The sequence below is a fragment of the Dipodomys spectabilis genome, unplaced genomic scaffold, assembly GCF_019054845.1.
Source record: "Dipodomys spectabilis isolate Male_0828 unplaced genomic scaffold, ASM1905484v1 ptg000019l, whole genome shotgun sequence".
NCBI classification, from domain to species: domain Eukaryota; kingdom Metazoa; phylum Chordata; class Mammalia; order Rodentia; family Heteromyidae; genus Dipodomys; species Dipodomys spectabilis.
In genome coordinates, this window is record NW_024870696.1 from 18,898,439 (window position 1) to 18,912,745 (window position 14,307).

Consider the following 14,307-nt stretch of genomic DNA (forward strand, 5'->3'; position numbering starts at 1 on the left):
ACAATTTTTTTTTTGGGGGGGGGGTCCGGTCATGGGGCCTGAACTCTGGGCCTGGGTGCTGTCCCTCAGCTCTTCAGCTCAAGGCTAGTGCTCTACCACTTGAGCCACAGAGCCACTTCCGGCTTTTTTCTTTTTGCTTATGTGGTGCTGAGGAATCGAATCCAGGGCCTCATGCATGCAAGGCAAGTGCTCTACCACTGAGCCACCTTCCCAACCCAAGATTAACAATCTTAATTACTCACACCCTCAGCTATTGTTTTTGAACAACCTTAGTTGTGTCTTCATTACTCAAACCCTCTGCTACTTTGTTTACTTGCTGATACTGTCTTAGCAGAATAGCATAAAGAGCCAAGCTAGGAGGCCAAAGCAGGAACATTAAGAAAAATAATTCTCACAAGGCTGACAAAAAAGAAGTAACCTACTTTTATAGAAAAGGTGGCTTTTCTCACAGCACACTAAGCTATGTCCAGTACTGTATGAAATCAATAGTTCTACATATGCCATTTATATATATGTTTGTGTGTATATATGAAAATTAAATAGGTTATTCAAAATCTTTGGAAAAAAATCATTTCAAGTATACAGTTCAGTAACTAAACTAAGTATACCTTATCTAGTTTTCATCCTATTTTATATAGAAAATCTTTCTAACACAAATACTCTAATACTTCAAAAATATATGGCTGTGGTTAATTTTAGATGTGACTAGGCTAAGGAAAAGAGCAACTGAATCAATGGACTGAGACATGAAGACCATCTCTCCCCTAATGAGGGCAGCTACAATTCAACTAGTTGAAGGCCAAGATAAGGCAGAGGAAAAACAAATTCTCATTCTTTCATTCTGTTATTCTCCCTCTGTTCTTTTTTATCTCTCTTCCTTTCTCTTCTGGAGCTAAGATACCCATACCCTACCTTAAACATTAGAACCTCACGGTATCAAGTTTTCAGCCTCAAACCTAGCCATAATATTCTGCTTCCCAGGTTCTACAGCTAAAAGAAATCCTCAGCCTCCTAATGAGCTAAGCCAATTCCTATAAAAAAAAAAAATCCCTTCTCCTATCTATCTACTTATCTATGTAAATATCTATCTCTGTTGGCTCTGTTTCTCTGGGTGAGAAACAGCTGTGAATAACATCCAGCTCTGGGACCATATAAGGCCCAGGAAATCATTTAAAACATGACGGACACACATTATCAAATGAAATACCTCATCTGCCTAGATTGGTAATTCTGTATACCAAAAATGACTTTATAAATATCTAAATGGGACGTTGGCAGATAGAAATAAAAATAAGCTCAGCTACGTGCTGGTAGCTCACACCTGTAATCCTAACTACTTAGGAGGCTGAGATCTGAGGATCACAGTTCAAAGCCAGCCCAGGCAGGAAAGTCCGTGAGACTCTTATCTCCAATAAACCACTAGAGAACCGAAAGTGGCCCTGTGGCTCAAGTGGTAGAGCACTAGCCTTGAGCTGAAGAGCTGAGGGAAAGTGCCCAGACCCATAGTTCAAGCCCCACAACCAACAAAAAATAAAATAAAATAAAATAAAAAAATAAGCAAGCTCTTAGAGAAATACCTAAAGGGCTTTCATTATAAGGAATTTCTCTGTAAGTTTCTGCAGTTTCAGGGAGATGAACAGCTACCACTGAGTCAAGATAGGAAAGCATATACTGTATTTATAAACTGCTTTATTGAATGGCAACTCCTTTGTACAACTAATTGAAGATAATTAAAATATTTTCAAAAATTAAAAATATAGGTAAACATACAGTAACAAATTCCCATGTATCTAAAACATCCCTCCTCCCTTCTTTAAAGTCAACCCTGGAATTTCAGGTAGTGGTACCTTTTACACATAAGGCACATCCTTGGTACTCCATCCTTGCTAGTCTGAACCCATTTCCTTAATATGACTGTTAGCTCTTGTCTCTCATGTCTGCTTCTCTAGCACAAAATTCATATACTTCCTCAATAAATGTATGTGGAATAAAACAATGGCAGAAGGAAACCAAATGCATAAGAAGTCATAGTTATCACACTCCATAAAATAAAAATGACCTTTCATATTTCTAATATGAATTAACGTTCTTCTGAAAATGCACACTCAGGAAATCCAAATTCAAAGAGAAGTCGTAAAAAAGTAGAAAGTACCAATCATGTGGCAAGAAATTAAGCATTTTATTGACATACCCTATAAAATATCTTTTTAGCTCAAGAAGAAAAAAAGGAAGGGACTACGTTACGTTTTACTCAGGCAACTATAAACTTTTGTTCAACCTAAATACAAAAAGTTGACATTGAGCCAAGGGCCAGTGGTTCACACTTGTAATTCTAGTTAGTAAGGACATTAAGATCTGAGAATCAAAGTTTAAAGCCAGCCCAGAAAGGAAAGTCCTTGAGACTCTTAAGCTCCAATTGACCAGCAAAATCCCGGAAGTGGAACCAAGGCTCAAGTGGTAGGGTGCTAGCCCTGAGAAAAAAAGCTCAGGGACAGGGCCCAAGCCTGAGTTCAAGCTCCAAGACTGGCATAAAAGTATTTTTTTTTTTTACATTTAGAGAATGTCTGTTAAAATGGATTAAAAAGCCAAACATAATAGCTAAAACCATAAAATTCCAAGAAGAAAACACACAGAGCAAAACTCCTTGTGTTCACACTAGAAATGGGGATGGTGACTATCAATAAAAACTCAGGTAACAAAAGCAAAAAGAAAGAAATGAAGACAACAGAACTAAATAGCACCTACCTAGCAAAGAAAATATTATATAAATAAGTGGCATACAATGGATTAGAAGAAAATATGTGCAAACTAAATATACCAATCAGAGCTAATAAATAAAATATTTAAAAAGCACACATAACTTAAAAGCCAAAAAAAAGCCAGGCACTGATGACTCACACCTGTGATCCTAGCTATTCAGGAGGCTGAAATCTAAGGATTGCAGTTCGAAGCCAGCCCGGGCAAAAAAGTCCATGAGACTCTTATTGCCAAAAAACTACTCAGAAAAAGCCAGAAGTGGCACTATGGCTCAAGTGAAAAGTGTTAGCCATGGGGGGGAGGGGGGGAGGATGGTAGGGGAAAAACAAAGGAGGAGGCAACAATGATTGATAAGAAATGTACTCATTACCTTGCTCATGTAACTGCAACCCCTCTGTACAGTATTTTCACCACAAAAAACTGATTTAAAAAAAAATGCTAACCTTGAGCACAAAAAGCCTCAAGGACAGCACCCAAGGCCCGGAGTTCAAACCAAGACTGGCAAAAAAAAAAGGAAAAAAACAAACAACTCAATAATAAAATGGACAAAGAATCTGAATATATACTTTTCCAAAGAAGACATATCAATGGCTAACAGGTATGAAAATGTTCAATAATCACTAATCATCAGGGAAAGGCAAATAAAAACTAAAATGAGCTACCACTTCACACTTATTAGGATAGCTATATTATCAAAAAGCTAAGTGTTGACAAAGCTATGGAGAAAAGGGAACCTCTGTACACTGTTGGTGGCAATGAAAATTGCTACAGACATGAATCCCTCTAGTGGGTAATAAAATCAGAACTTCCTAGACATCTGCATTCAAATTCTACAGAATTATTCACAAATATCCTAGAAGTGGAAAACACTACCAAAGCATATCAACAGATGAAATGGGTAAAAAAAAATTGATTTGGGTATTGGGGGGAAGACATAAATTAGTTTTTTTAAGTAGCTCTTTTCCTTATTATCCTAGTTACTAGTGAGACTGAGAATTTTTTTTTTTCTGCAGCATCTTCTCCATGCTAGCATTCCCAAGCCTCTATTGCCAAGGGTGAAGGGACGGGTATGAAGACTTGAACTTAAGGCTTTGTGCTCTCCTTAGATTTATGCTCTACCCTCTGAGCCACAGCTCCACTTCTAGCTTTTTGGTGAGTAAGAAAGAGGTAAGAATCTCACAAACTTCCTGGCCTGGACTGGCTTTAAACTATGTTCCTCAGATCTCAGTATCTTGAGTAGCCATGATTCCAGGCATGAAACCACTGTTGCCTGGCTCCTTTCATTATTATTTTTCATACAAACTGTAAAAAACCTTTAGACAAGGCAGGGAAGGTGGCTCAGTGGTAGAGTGCTTGCCTTGCATGCATGATCTAGGTTCCATTCCTCAGCACCACATAAGCAGAGAAAGCCAGAAGTGGCACTGTGGCTCAAGTGGTAGAGCGATAGCCTTGAGCTGAAGAGCTGAGGGACAGCGCCCAAGCCCAGAGTTCAGGCCCCAGGACCAACCAAAAAGAAAAAAAAAAAACTTTAGACAAAATACACATTCTCTGAGTCTCAAAAGAGCACTAGATTAAGAAACTAAGATGGCCAGGCACCAGTGGCTCACGCCTATAATCCTAGCTACTCAGGTGGCTAAGATCTGAGGATCAGGGTTCAAAGCCAGCCCAGCAGGAAAGTCTAGGAGACTCTTATCTCCAATTAAGCACCAGAAACCAGAAGTGGTACTGTGGCTCATGTGGTAGAGCACTCACCTTGTGCTGAAGAGCTGAAAGGCAGCCGAGTTCAAGCCCCACAACAGACCAAAAAAAAAAGGGAAAAAAAAGAAACTAAGATCTTGTGTTTGATTTATATTGTAAGTACAATCAAGCTATTTGCATTTTACGCACTATCTTTTCCCCATCCCTTTGACAACAACAATTTCTAAGAGTTACTATGTTTACTTTCTTCTAAGTGAAATTCTAAAAAGTTGAAAAATGTCTAAGCTTTCTCCTTAGATCAAAATCTCAGTGGAATATAATAAAGTTAGCACATACCAAAGACAGTGGAATGCATATTCAGAATGAGAAGTAAATAACTGATCAACTAATTTCTCTAATCTATCATTAGATTATCCTTAAAAATTATCAAATACCTTCAAATGGTAGAAATGGCCAATTTATTTTTGTGCCACCAACTGCAACAGAACCAATCTGTTTTATCTACCAAAACTTTTGGTAATGTTGACAAGAAATATAAACGTCACATTAAATGTAATCTTAAAAATTTAAGAGGCCAAGGTTCAATGAAAAATGGGCCCACATAATTCATGCAGAAATTTTTTTTTTGTAGTTTTACTAGTTTGGGCAAATAGATTGTCCTAGGATCCAAATATAGTATCTAATTCTATTTTCCTGTTAACTTTACCAGGAAGCTTGGTTACTATTATAGATATGAGAATATTAAGGGCAAAGAAGATATTCAATTACCATTCAGAATAACTTGATAAAATAACTCAGTAATGGATCTTTGCATAGCAAGTCTGGGGAAAAAAACAAATAACAACATTAATTCAAACCATGACTATGGATAACAGGGAAAATGTAAGACTAGAATTTAAAAATAAAAGACTATATATAGTTCATGAAAGAAGAGCTCTGGGGAAATACAATGATAAATGAATGAGGGAGGTCTGGTGGCAAATAGCTGCTGAACAACAAAAGAACTCTAGAAGAACCTCAGAAAGAATACTGTCTGTCAGCATATGAACAGGCTTCCTCCAATAGTTGATTTTTCACTAAAGTAGAAATGAAATATAATCATAGTTTTATATTAAGATAAATTTACAAAGAAATATACTATTTTAAGAAACACTTAAGCCAGATGTAGTGGTGCTAAGAGAGGAAGGGAGAGGGAAGGGGAGGGAAGGGAAAAGGAGGGAGGAAAGGGGGTGAGGGAGAGACAGAACAAGCATATAACCATCCTCATAACTAATTTATACCATATTATTAATAGAGGGTTTCAAAACAACAAATACAAGTTCTTGAGGGGGAAGGGTGGTATTGGGGTTTGGACCTGGGCCTTGCACTTGCTAGGCTAGTGTGCTACCACTTTAACCATGCCTCCAGCCCAGCTTTTGCTGGTTATTTTGGAGATGGAGTATAGTTGGCTTTTCTGCCCAGGCTAGCTTTGAACTTAGATCCTCTGATCTCACACCCCTGAGTAGCTAGGATTACAGGAATGTGCCACTAGCACCTAGCCAAACACAACATCTTTAACACAGATAAACATTTCCTGATTTATCAAAAGTTGGAGTTATGTGTCTCTTTAACCTTACAAGTGAAAAACACAGGCTTGTATTTGTTTTTAAATGACTCATTTACTCTAGTATTAAAAACTGAAATAGTTTGTTCTTTTTTTTTGGGGGGGGGGGGGGGGGAAGAGTCCAATCGTGGGGCCTGAACTCTGGGCCTGGGAACTGTCCCTCAGCTCTTCAGATCAAGGCTAGTGCTCTAACATTTGAGCCACAGCACCACTTCTGGCTTTTTTCTTTTTGCTTATGTGGTGCTGAGGAATCGAACCCAGGGCCTCATGCATGCAAGGCAAGCGCTCCACCACTGAGCACCTTCCCAGCCCCGAGGCTTGTATCTTTTCTAAAACACTGTTTAACATTTTCATCTCCTGTAGTAAAAGTCTGATTTGAGGACATAAAATGGGTGTAAGAAAAGGCTGAGTAATGCTTCACTGGTATACGAATAAAAGCCATATTTTCCTTTTAAAATGTGATTCTTTCCTAGAAATATGACATACCAAAAAAACCTTTTGGGTTTGAATGACTTTCACATTTGTGAATACTTTACATGGCATTTGCTTTTGGTCACTTGACAAATGTCACCACAAATTTCAGCTCCTATTCTGTGTATATACAGTCATACTCACACATAATTTTATACCTCTGAAAAATGATCATAGAGATTGAAGTCACCAACATATTTTATGCCACAAAAAACTGTAGTACAGTTTTAAAAAATTAATGAATCCTAAGGACCTTAATTTGTGAAATCTAAAATGTCTCAAAAAGAGAAGAAAAAAAGGAACTATAGTGACTTGATTAGCTACTTGAGTCAACTTATGTGAGGTTATCTGGGGCATGCTTCATCTAAACCTAAACTCTTATCATGCTACTTGGAGTGTGCTACCTTGTGGAAAAAGTTTATAGAAGTCTGCTGAAACTTTTTTTTTTTTTTTGGGGGGGAGGGGGGAGTCCGGTCATGGAGTCTGAACTCTGGGCCTGGGCGCTGTCCCTTAGCTCTTCAGCTCAAGGCTAGCACTCTACCACTTGAGCCACAGTGCCACTTCCGACTTTTTTCTTTTTGCTTATGTGGTGCTGAGGAATCGAACCCAGGGCCTCATGCATGCAAGGCAAGCACTCTACCACTGAGCGACCTTCCCAGCCCTACTGAAACTTTCTGAAATGAGATGACAATGTAGTTTACATATCAAAAGCTTAAAAAAATGAAGCAAATAGTGTGACAATGGCACAATTCCTAATGTAGAACCAAGGCTCTTCCCAAAACTCTTGACTTTTACCAACCAAGTAGTTATATACTACGGCAACTTTATGACTAAGATTTCCAAAACTTTTTACAAACTTCAGTGATGAGCTATTAAAGTGGTGGGTGGGGTGTGCATGCGCGTGTGTTTTCACATGGACAACACTTTGTTACCTTTGCAGAAATGGCAAGACAAAGAGAAGCAAGGCTTATAAAATTAACTGTATATCACTTTACTTAGAAGTGTGAAATCTCAGCCAGGTCCGGTGGCTCAAACCTGTAATCCTAGCTACTCAGGAGGCTGACATCTGAGGATCCCAGTTCAAAGCCTGTCTGGGCTGGAAAGTCTGTAAGATTCTGATCTCCAATAAGTCACTCAGAAAACCAGAAGTAGCACGGTGGCTCAAGTGGTAAAGTGCTAGCTTTGAGCTGAAGGACAGCATTTAGGCCCAGAGTTCAAGCCCCATGACCAACAACAACAAAAAAAAGTGTAAAGTCTGTACAAATATAAACGAGAATTGCTTCAGTAAGATTAACAGAAACAACTTACTCTCAGCTTCATTTCTGCCTCCCAATTCTTCTGTGGAATAAGATTAAGTTCCAGTTCTATCCAGTATTTTAGAACATCTTCAATATTGTAGGATATCAAATACATAAATACTAAAATTCCAGAAAGTTCTTGGAGTTAAGATTCCATCAGGGCTGGGAAAGTGACTCAGTGGTAGAGTGCTTGCCTTGCATGCATGAGGCTCTGGGTTCAATTCCTCAGCACCACATAAGCAAAAAGAAAAAAGCCGGAAGTGGCGCTATGGCTCAAGTGGTAGAGCGCTAACCTTCAGCTGAAGAGCTGAGGGACAGCACCTAAGCCCTAAGCCCCACGACCGGACTCAAAAAATAAAAAGTAAAAGATTCCATCAATTCCTTACAAATGGATGTGCTTCACAACACTAAATTCTGAAGCTAGTCACCTTAGCTATGAATCAGCATGAACTGACTTTCTGTCTGAACCAGACCTGCCCAAGAAAATTAAGACCCACTCATTTAGAAATGACATTCTAAAAAAAAATCATTGAAAAGACTCAAAACTGTTTCCTGCTCTGCTAATTTGATGCTGTCTACAGGCTTGTAGTATTTTCTGCTGCAAAGTTACAAGTGTGGGCTAAATTTGTTGTGTGATTTTTGTTGAAACTGTTGTTTATACTATTACTCATTAGTTGTATGTAAAATTAATTTAAGGGATTAAAATCTAGCATTTTCAAATAAAATTTTAAAAATATATCAAAGTGGGTTATAGGCAATAACGTAATAAATGTTTTAACAACTAGCGATGGAGGGGCAATTGTACCATTTGCTGATTTCTCTAGTGTAACTTCTCTCACTATGACCAGTTTCAAACTACACCTTGTTATCACTGAACATGGGACTAGGGGAGAAGAGATATGCACAACTGCTCTTTCAAGTGAGCCTAAGACTACTCAACAGAGACCTATAAAGATAAGGAATATTTCTCAACAGTCTTTTCTTCCAATTTTTTGTGTGTACACATGTGCATGTGAGCATGTGTATTTGTGTGCTGAAGCAAAACACAAAATGCATTTCTTACTGTAACTCACAAAAGTTTAAAAAATATTTAGCTGAACAATCATCTCGTAATACCTTTCATAAGCTTATTCTTAGTTAGCTCTTCATCACAATCACTATTTCTCTTCAAAAATAAGTGCAGGGGCTGGGAAGGTGGCTCAGTGGTAGAGTGCTTGCCTTGCATGCCAGAGGCCCTGGGTTTGATTCCTCAGCACCACATAAGAAAAAAGCCGGAAGTGGCGCTGTGGCTCAAGTGGCAGAGCGCTAGCCTTGAGCTGAAGAGCAGAGGGACAGCGCCCAGGCCCAGAGTTCAGGCCCGACGACCGGACCAAAAAAACAAAAAAACAAAAATAAGTGCAACAGATGCTTATTTATATCACCGGAAACAAATCAATTTCAAGGAGTAGGAATTTCGTCTAGTAAGGCTCTCATCCTGTGTTTAACTCTATGCCTAGTAGCAATGGGAAACAGAGTGTCCATAATTAGAAGAAGAAAGGAAATCTAAGTGATTCTGATAGTTGTATCCATACCCTACTCTACTGCACGGTATAAAGAAGAAGTACAGTAGAAGTGAAGTTTTGGTAGCAGTGAGGGCAGGTACAGTGGCTCATGCCTATATAATCCTAGCTAGCTACTCAGGAAGTATCTAGAAGACCATGGTTCAAGACCAGCCCAAGACTCTATCTCATAAAAATCTGGATGTGGTAATGTGACAGCTATGTGCAAGAATCATGGTTAAGGCATAAATGTAAGATCCTATTCAAAAACTTACTAAAGCACAGGCACTGGTGGCTCACGCCTACAATCCTAGCTATTCAGGAGGCTGAGATCTGACAATCACAGTTCAAAGCCAGCCCAGGCAGGAAAGTCCATGAGACTCTTACCTCCAATAAACCACTAGAAAACCAGAAGTGGCGCTGTGGCTCAAGTGGTAGAGCATTCGCATTGAGCTGGGACAGTGCCCAGGCCCAGAGTTCAAGCCCCAGGAATGACAAAAAAAAAAAAAAATCAAACAAAAACTTACTAAAGTAAAATGGGCTTAGGGACATAGCTCAAACAGCAGAGCATCAGCCCGGCAAGTGAAAAGCCCTGAGTTCAAATACTACTACCACACTTAAGAAAAAAAAGTAATTTTTCAGCTGAGTATGGTAATACACATCTATAATTCCAACATTAAGGAGGCTGAGGCAGGATAATTATGAGTTGGAGTTAAAGACCAGCATGGGCTACATAGACCTTGTTTCAAAAAAAAAAAAAAAAAATATTCCATTGTTGATGTTTCTCAAATTCCCCAACACACTAGCATGTACCTGTCAATGAGACCTTTGTTAATAAGAATACCCTACCTACCTACAGACTGTTTTTGCAATAAATTAGAGCCATGTAGTATTTGTTGAATTGTGAATAGGCAAGAAGAAATAACGGTTCAGCAAACAGTTGTCAAACCTGACATTAAGAAAATCAGGCTTTGGGTAAAAAATAAGTTTGTTTGTTTTTGCTTTTTATTTAAGCATACTAAAGTGAGTGAGGAGCAAAGAAGTATCTTGAATATATTCTTGGCTATACTATATCTATCACAACAACACAGACTGAAACTAGATTTTTTTTTTCATGAGTATTTTTATAAAGAATTGTGTTTTCTATTTTTATTGTTATTTAGAAAACAAAAGGGCTCATTATTGCAAGTACACTAATTAACTGTAGCCAAAATCTAACTATAAATCAACTGAATATATGCCCAAAAATTTCCCAGGAAAATCCCAAAAATTTACACTAAAAAAAAACACCAAATGATAACCAAAAAAAAAAAAAAGGAATGAATATGAACTTGCTATACTCAAGCAACTGTGGTATGTTGTTATTTGAGAAATAACAATATGAAAAGAAAGTAAATGAAGTATAAAAAAAGAATGTTGAGACACAAGTTCTGCTGAATTCCATTAACTCTTCCTTATTAGGGTCTACTGATGTCCACATACTTATGCCCAATTCAAATAATAACTACAAAGTTAAAAATATTCCCCAGGGATGGCACAGGGTGGCACAGGCCTATAATCCCAGCTACTTTGGAGACAGAGGTAGAAGATGGAGATCCAAGGCTGGCTGAGGCAAAAGACATATCTGAAATGCAAACTAAAAGGGAAAAGAGTGGGAGCAGAGCTCCCATTTGCCTAGCAAGTGTGAGGCCCTAAGAATCCCCAATACTGAAGGGGAAAAAAAGGAAAAAAATTATTCCCTTCTTTGAAAAGCTAGAAACCAATCAATATCATTCTCCATAATCTAAATATACAAATACACATGATAACATTTTAAAAAACTGAGGATGTCCTAACAACACAGGCTCAGGTCTAACCTTTCTCTGCTTCCATTCAGCCATGAAAATGTGCATAAGAAAATCTCCATAAAGAAATCTGAGTTGTCTTTCCTTAGACCCCAGAACTGACCCATTTATATAAGTTAAGAGTTACAAGCAGGAGGCAACTAATTAAATCTTATGAGACTAAGAAAAAAAGAGCACTGGGTTTGGAATCCCACAGGTTACAGTATCCATTTTAACTCCCAAACCCCCTTTTCCACTCAATACACTTAAATAATAACAATTCTACTTAAATACAGTAGTAGGCTGGAATATAGTCTCAGTTTTACACTCCCAATATACAATTTTGCTACTTAGCTACTACTCTCTTCAAAGTCATTAGGTTAAAGTCTCCTTGTCTCTCCCACAACAGAATTCCTTGACTACTCCAAAAAAAAAAAAAAAATGGATACAAGAACTTAAATACATTTTGTTTTATTTTGTTTTGAAGAGTTAGCAAGGGAACCCAGGAATCCACCCATGTGAGGCAAGCACTCTTCCTGAGCTCTATCTCAGGACTTTCAACTTTAATGCAATATCATCTAAGAGTTCAAATAAATATACCATAATTAAGCAATTTCAAGTCTGAGTTAAGGCAAAAAAAAGAAAACCTTAAGTACAAGTTTTTAAAGGTCACCAACTTAGAATTGGTGAGCTAAAAAGCATAAAACTCCTGCTTCATATGAAAACAAATAATAACCTCAAATTAAGAAAAAATAATTATCTGAACTGTGAAATAATTCTCAAACATATGAACATTCTCCAAAGATCACAATAGTAATATACAGAAATTTCCATTGAATAATTCTGGCAAAGAAAAAAAAGAAACTTTATGCATTTACAATCATACCTTTTCTGGTCGGTTTTTATGTTTACTGTTTACATCAATAGTACTGGGACCTACTACCTTCTTTCCAGCTCTAAATTACAATGTAATCTACATATATGTTTACAGATAAGCCCTTCACTACTATTTCTCTCAGTTGATTTAGTAATAAAATAATGCTCAGTCACATCTTTGTTCAATGTTCAAAGGGGGGGGTCATTGTGATATTTCCAAATATGTATACATGGTGCCCATCAATCTTACCCCCTTCTTATGCTAGATCACATCTTGAATTGCCTTGGTAAAAATACCAGCCTAACTCAGTCTTCACTTCTGGAACAAGTGAATTTTTAGTATAATCTGATGATAATGTACACATTAAACTCATCTAGCCTTTCTTCTTTGTAATCTCATTTTCAGTTTTATGTGTAATGCTCTACTAAGATAAGAAATCATGGGCCATTTTTCCAGGACTAGTAGCTTGTGGACCAATTGTTTTTCACGGGCAAAATTCAGTTCCCAGAAGACCACAGACTTCATGTCCCTATCATCTGACATCTTCACTAATGAATATTCTATAGAAGTGCAACAGACACTACATGTAAACACTACTTTGAGTAACGTCAAAAGGCCCTCATGAAATTGTGTTTTCTTAACTGTCACAATTATTTACGTCCTAGCATATGTAAGAAAGTTTGAATGTGTTTTTTTTTTTTAATTCCTAAACCTTACTGAGCAAAAAAAAAAAAAAAAAATGTGAACCTTTAAATCAGTTCCCGAACATCCCCGAAATCTGTCAAGCAAGCAAACGGGCTCCTTAACTATTAATGTCATGGGGTTAGCATTTCAGTTTACACGAAACCATCAGTCCTGCCAAGTGCCCAGTTAAATGTCAGTTCGTTTTCTACGATAGATAGATCTGAGAAGTTCTGGGGAAGATACCCAAGCTCCCGCACGCACACACTGGCCCGGGATGGGACCGGGGCCCCGTCAGTTACTCCCGGCCACTCGCGCGGGCCGGTGGCCCCTTTCCACGAGCTGACGCACTGCACAGCTGGCGACCAGTGCAAAGTACTAGCCCGGTCGCAGAAACTTTGACTCAGTAATCGGGACGCCCCACACTCCCAACCTGGGGCCGGGCGGGGAGCGAGGAGGAGGGGAGGGGGCGGGAAGGCCACCGCCCAGGCAGTCAACTTTAACGCGGGGCGTTCTCGGCAGGTAGAGATCTGCCCAAGACACGGCCCGTCCCAGACTGCGAAACCACAAGCATCCGCAGCGGCGGAGCAGAAGTGCCCGGCGTAGGAGACACACCGGGTCACCGAAGCCGCACGAGGGTAAGAAAACACGGCAGCCTCACGCCCCCCCCCCCCGCGCGCCCCGCCTCCGGACGCGGGCCCGCGGGGACGGCGAACTCCGCAGCCGCCGCACGGCCGCGGGCGGCGGCGGTGTCAGGAGGGCACAGCCCGAGGCGCGGGCCGCCCGGCCGCCACCCCGCCCCCAGGTGAGGGGCGCCGCGCCCGCCCGGGCCGCGAACAGCCGCCACCGGAGACCGCCGCGGCGTCCGGGCGGCGGCCGACAGTTCCGAAGGCGCCCGGTATCCTCCTCCCACGGTCCTCCGCATCCCGGTCCCGGGTCGGGCCCCCGCCTCAACCGCGCTCCAGGACCAGCCTGGACGCCAGTACCCCGCGGCCGACGCACACGGACCGCCGCTCCCGGCCGCCGGGCCGCCCCGGGCCCCTCAGGAGGGCCGCCCCCGCCTCACCTCACGTCTCCGCGGACGCTGCCGGAACAACAACTCTGTCAGGCGCCAGGCGTCCTACCCGCCGCTCGGCGCTCGGCGGCCGGGCCCGTCCCGTTCACTCCGCCGCCTCAGAGCCCAGGGAGGGCGGAGGGAGCGGGGCGGAGGGAACCCGGAGGGGAGGGGAGGGAGAGACCGCCCGGCAGGAAGAGGCGAGGGTGGGGGCGGGCTGAGGAGGAGGAGGAGGAGGAGGGGAATCGGGAGCGCGCGCGTCTGGGCCTCTTGGCGCGGCGTGCGCGTTCACGAGGGCAAAGGCGCCTTTCCCCCGCCCGCCGCCGCGGCCGCGGCGCGTGCGCGCGTGCGCGCGAGCACCGCCCCGCCTGGCAGGATTGGCCCGAGAGCATCCAGAGTGCTAGAACCGAACCTGCCGGAGCCTGAGTTGAATGAACCCGGACGCGCGCGCGAAGGAGCGGGAGAGTCCAGCTCCTGGGAAGCAGCTCCCAGGGAGCCCGCGCCCGC

At 41.1% G+C, this 14,307-nt stretch overlaps 1 protein-coding gene across 5 annotated transcripts in view; it reads right to left on the reverse strand.

The window, feature by feature from the left end:
* Rabgap1l (RAB GTPase activating protein 1 like) overlaps nucleotides 1-13,958 on the reverse strand; it is a 466,677-nt gene extending 452,719 nt beyond the window's left edge. For all 5 annotated transcript variants that reach the window (XR_006146840.1, XM_042674520.1, XM_042674521.1 and 2 more), the window contains exon 1: nucleotides 13,813-13,958. The gene's annotated coding sequence lies outside the window, so the exon portion shown is untranslated. The remainder of the gene's footprint in view (nucleotides 1-13,812) is intronic.
* Nucleotides 13,959-14,307: the final 349 nt, after the last annotated feature.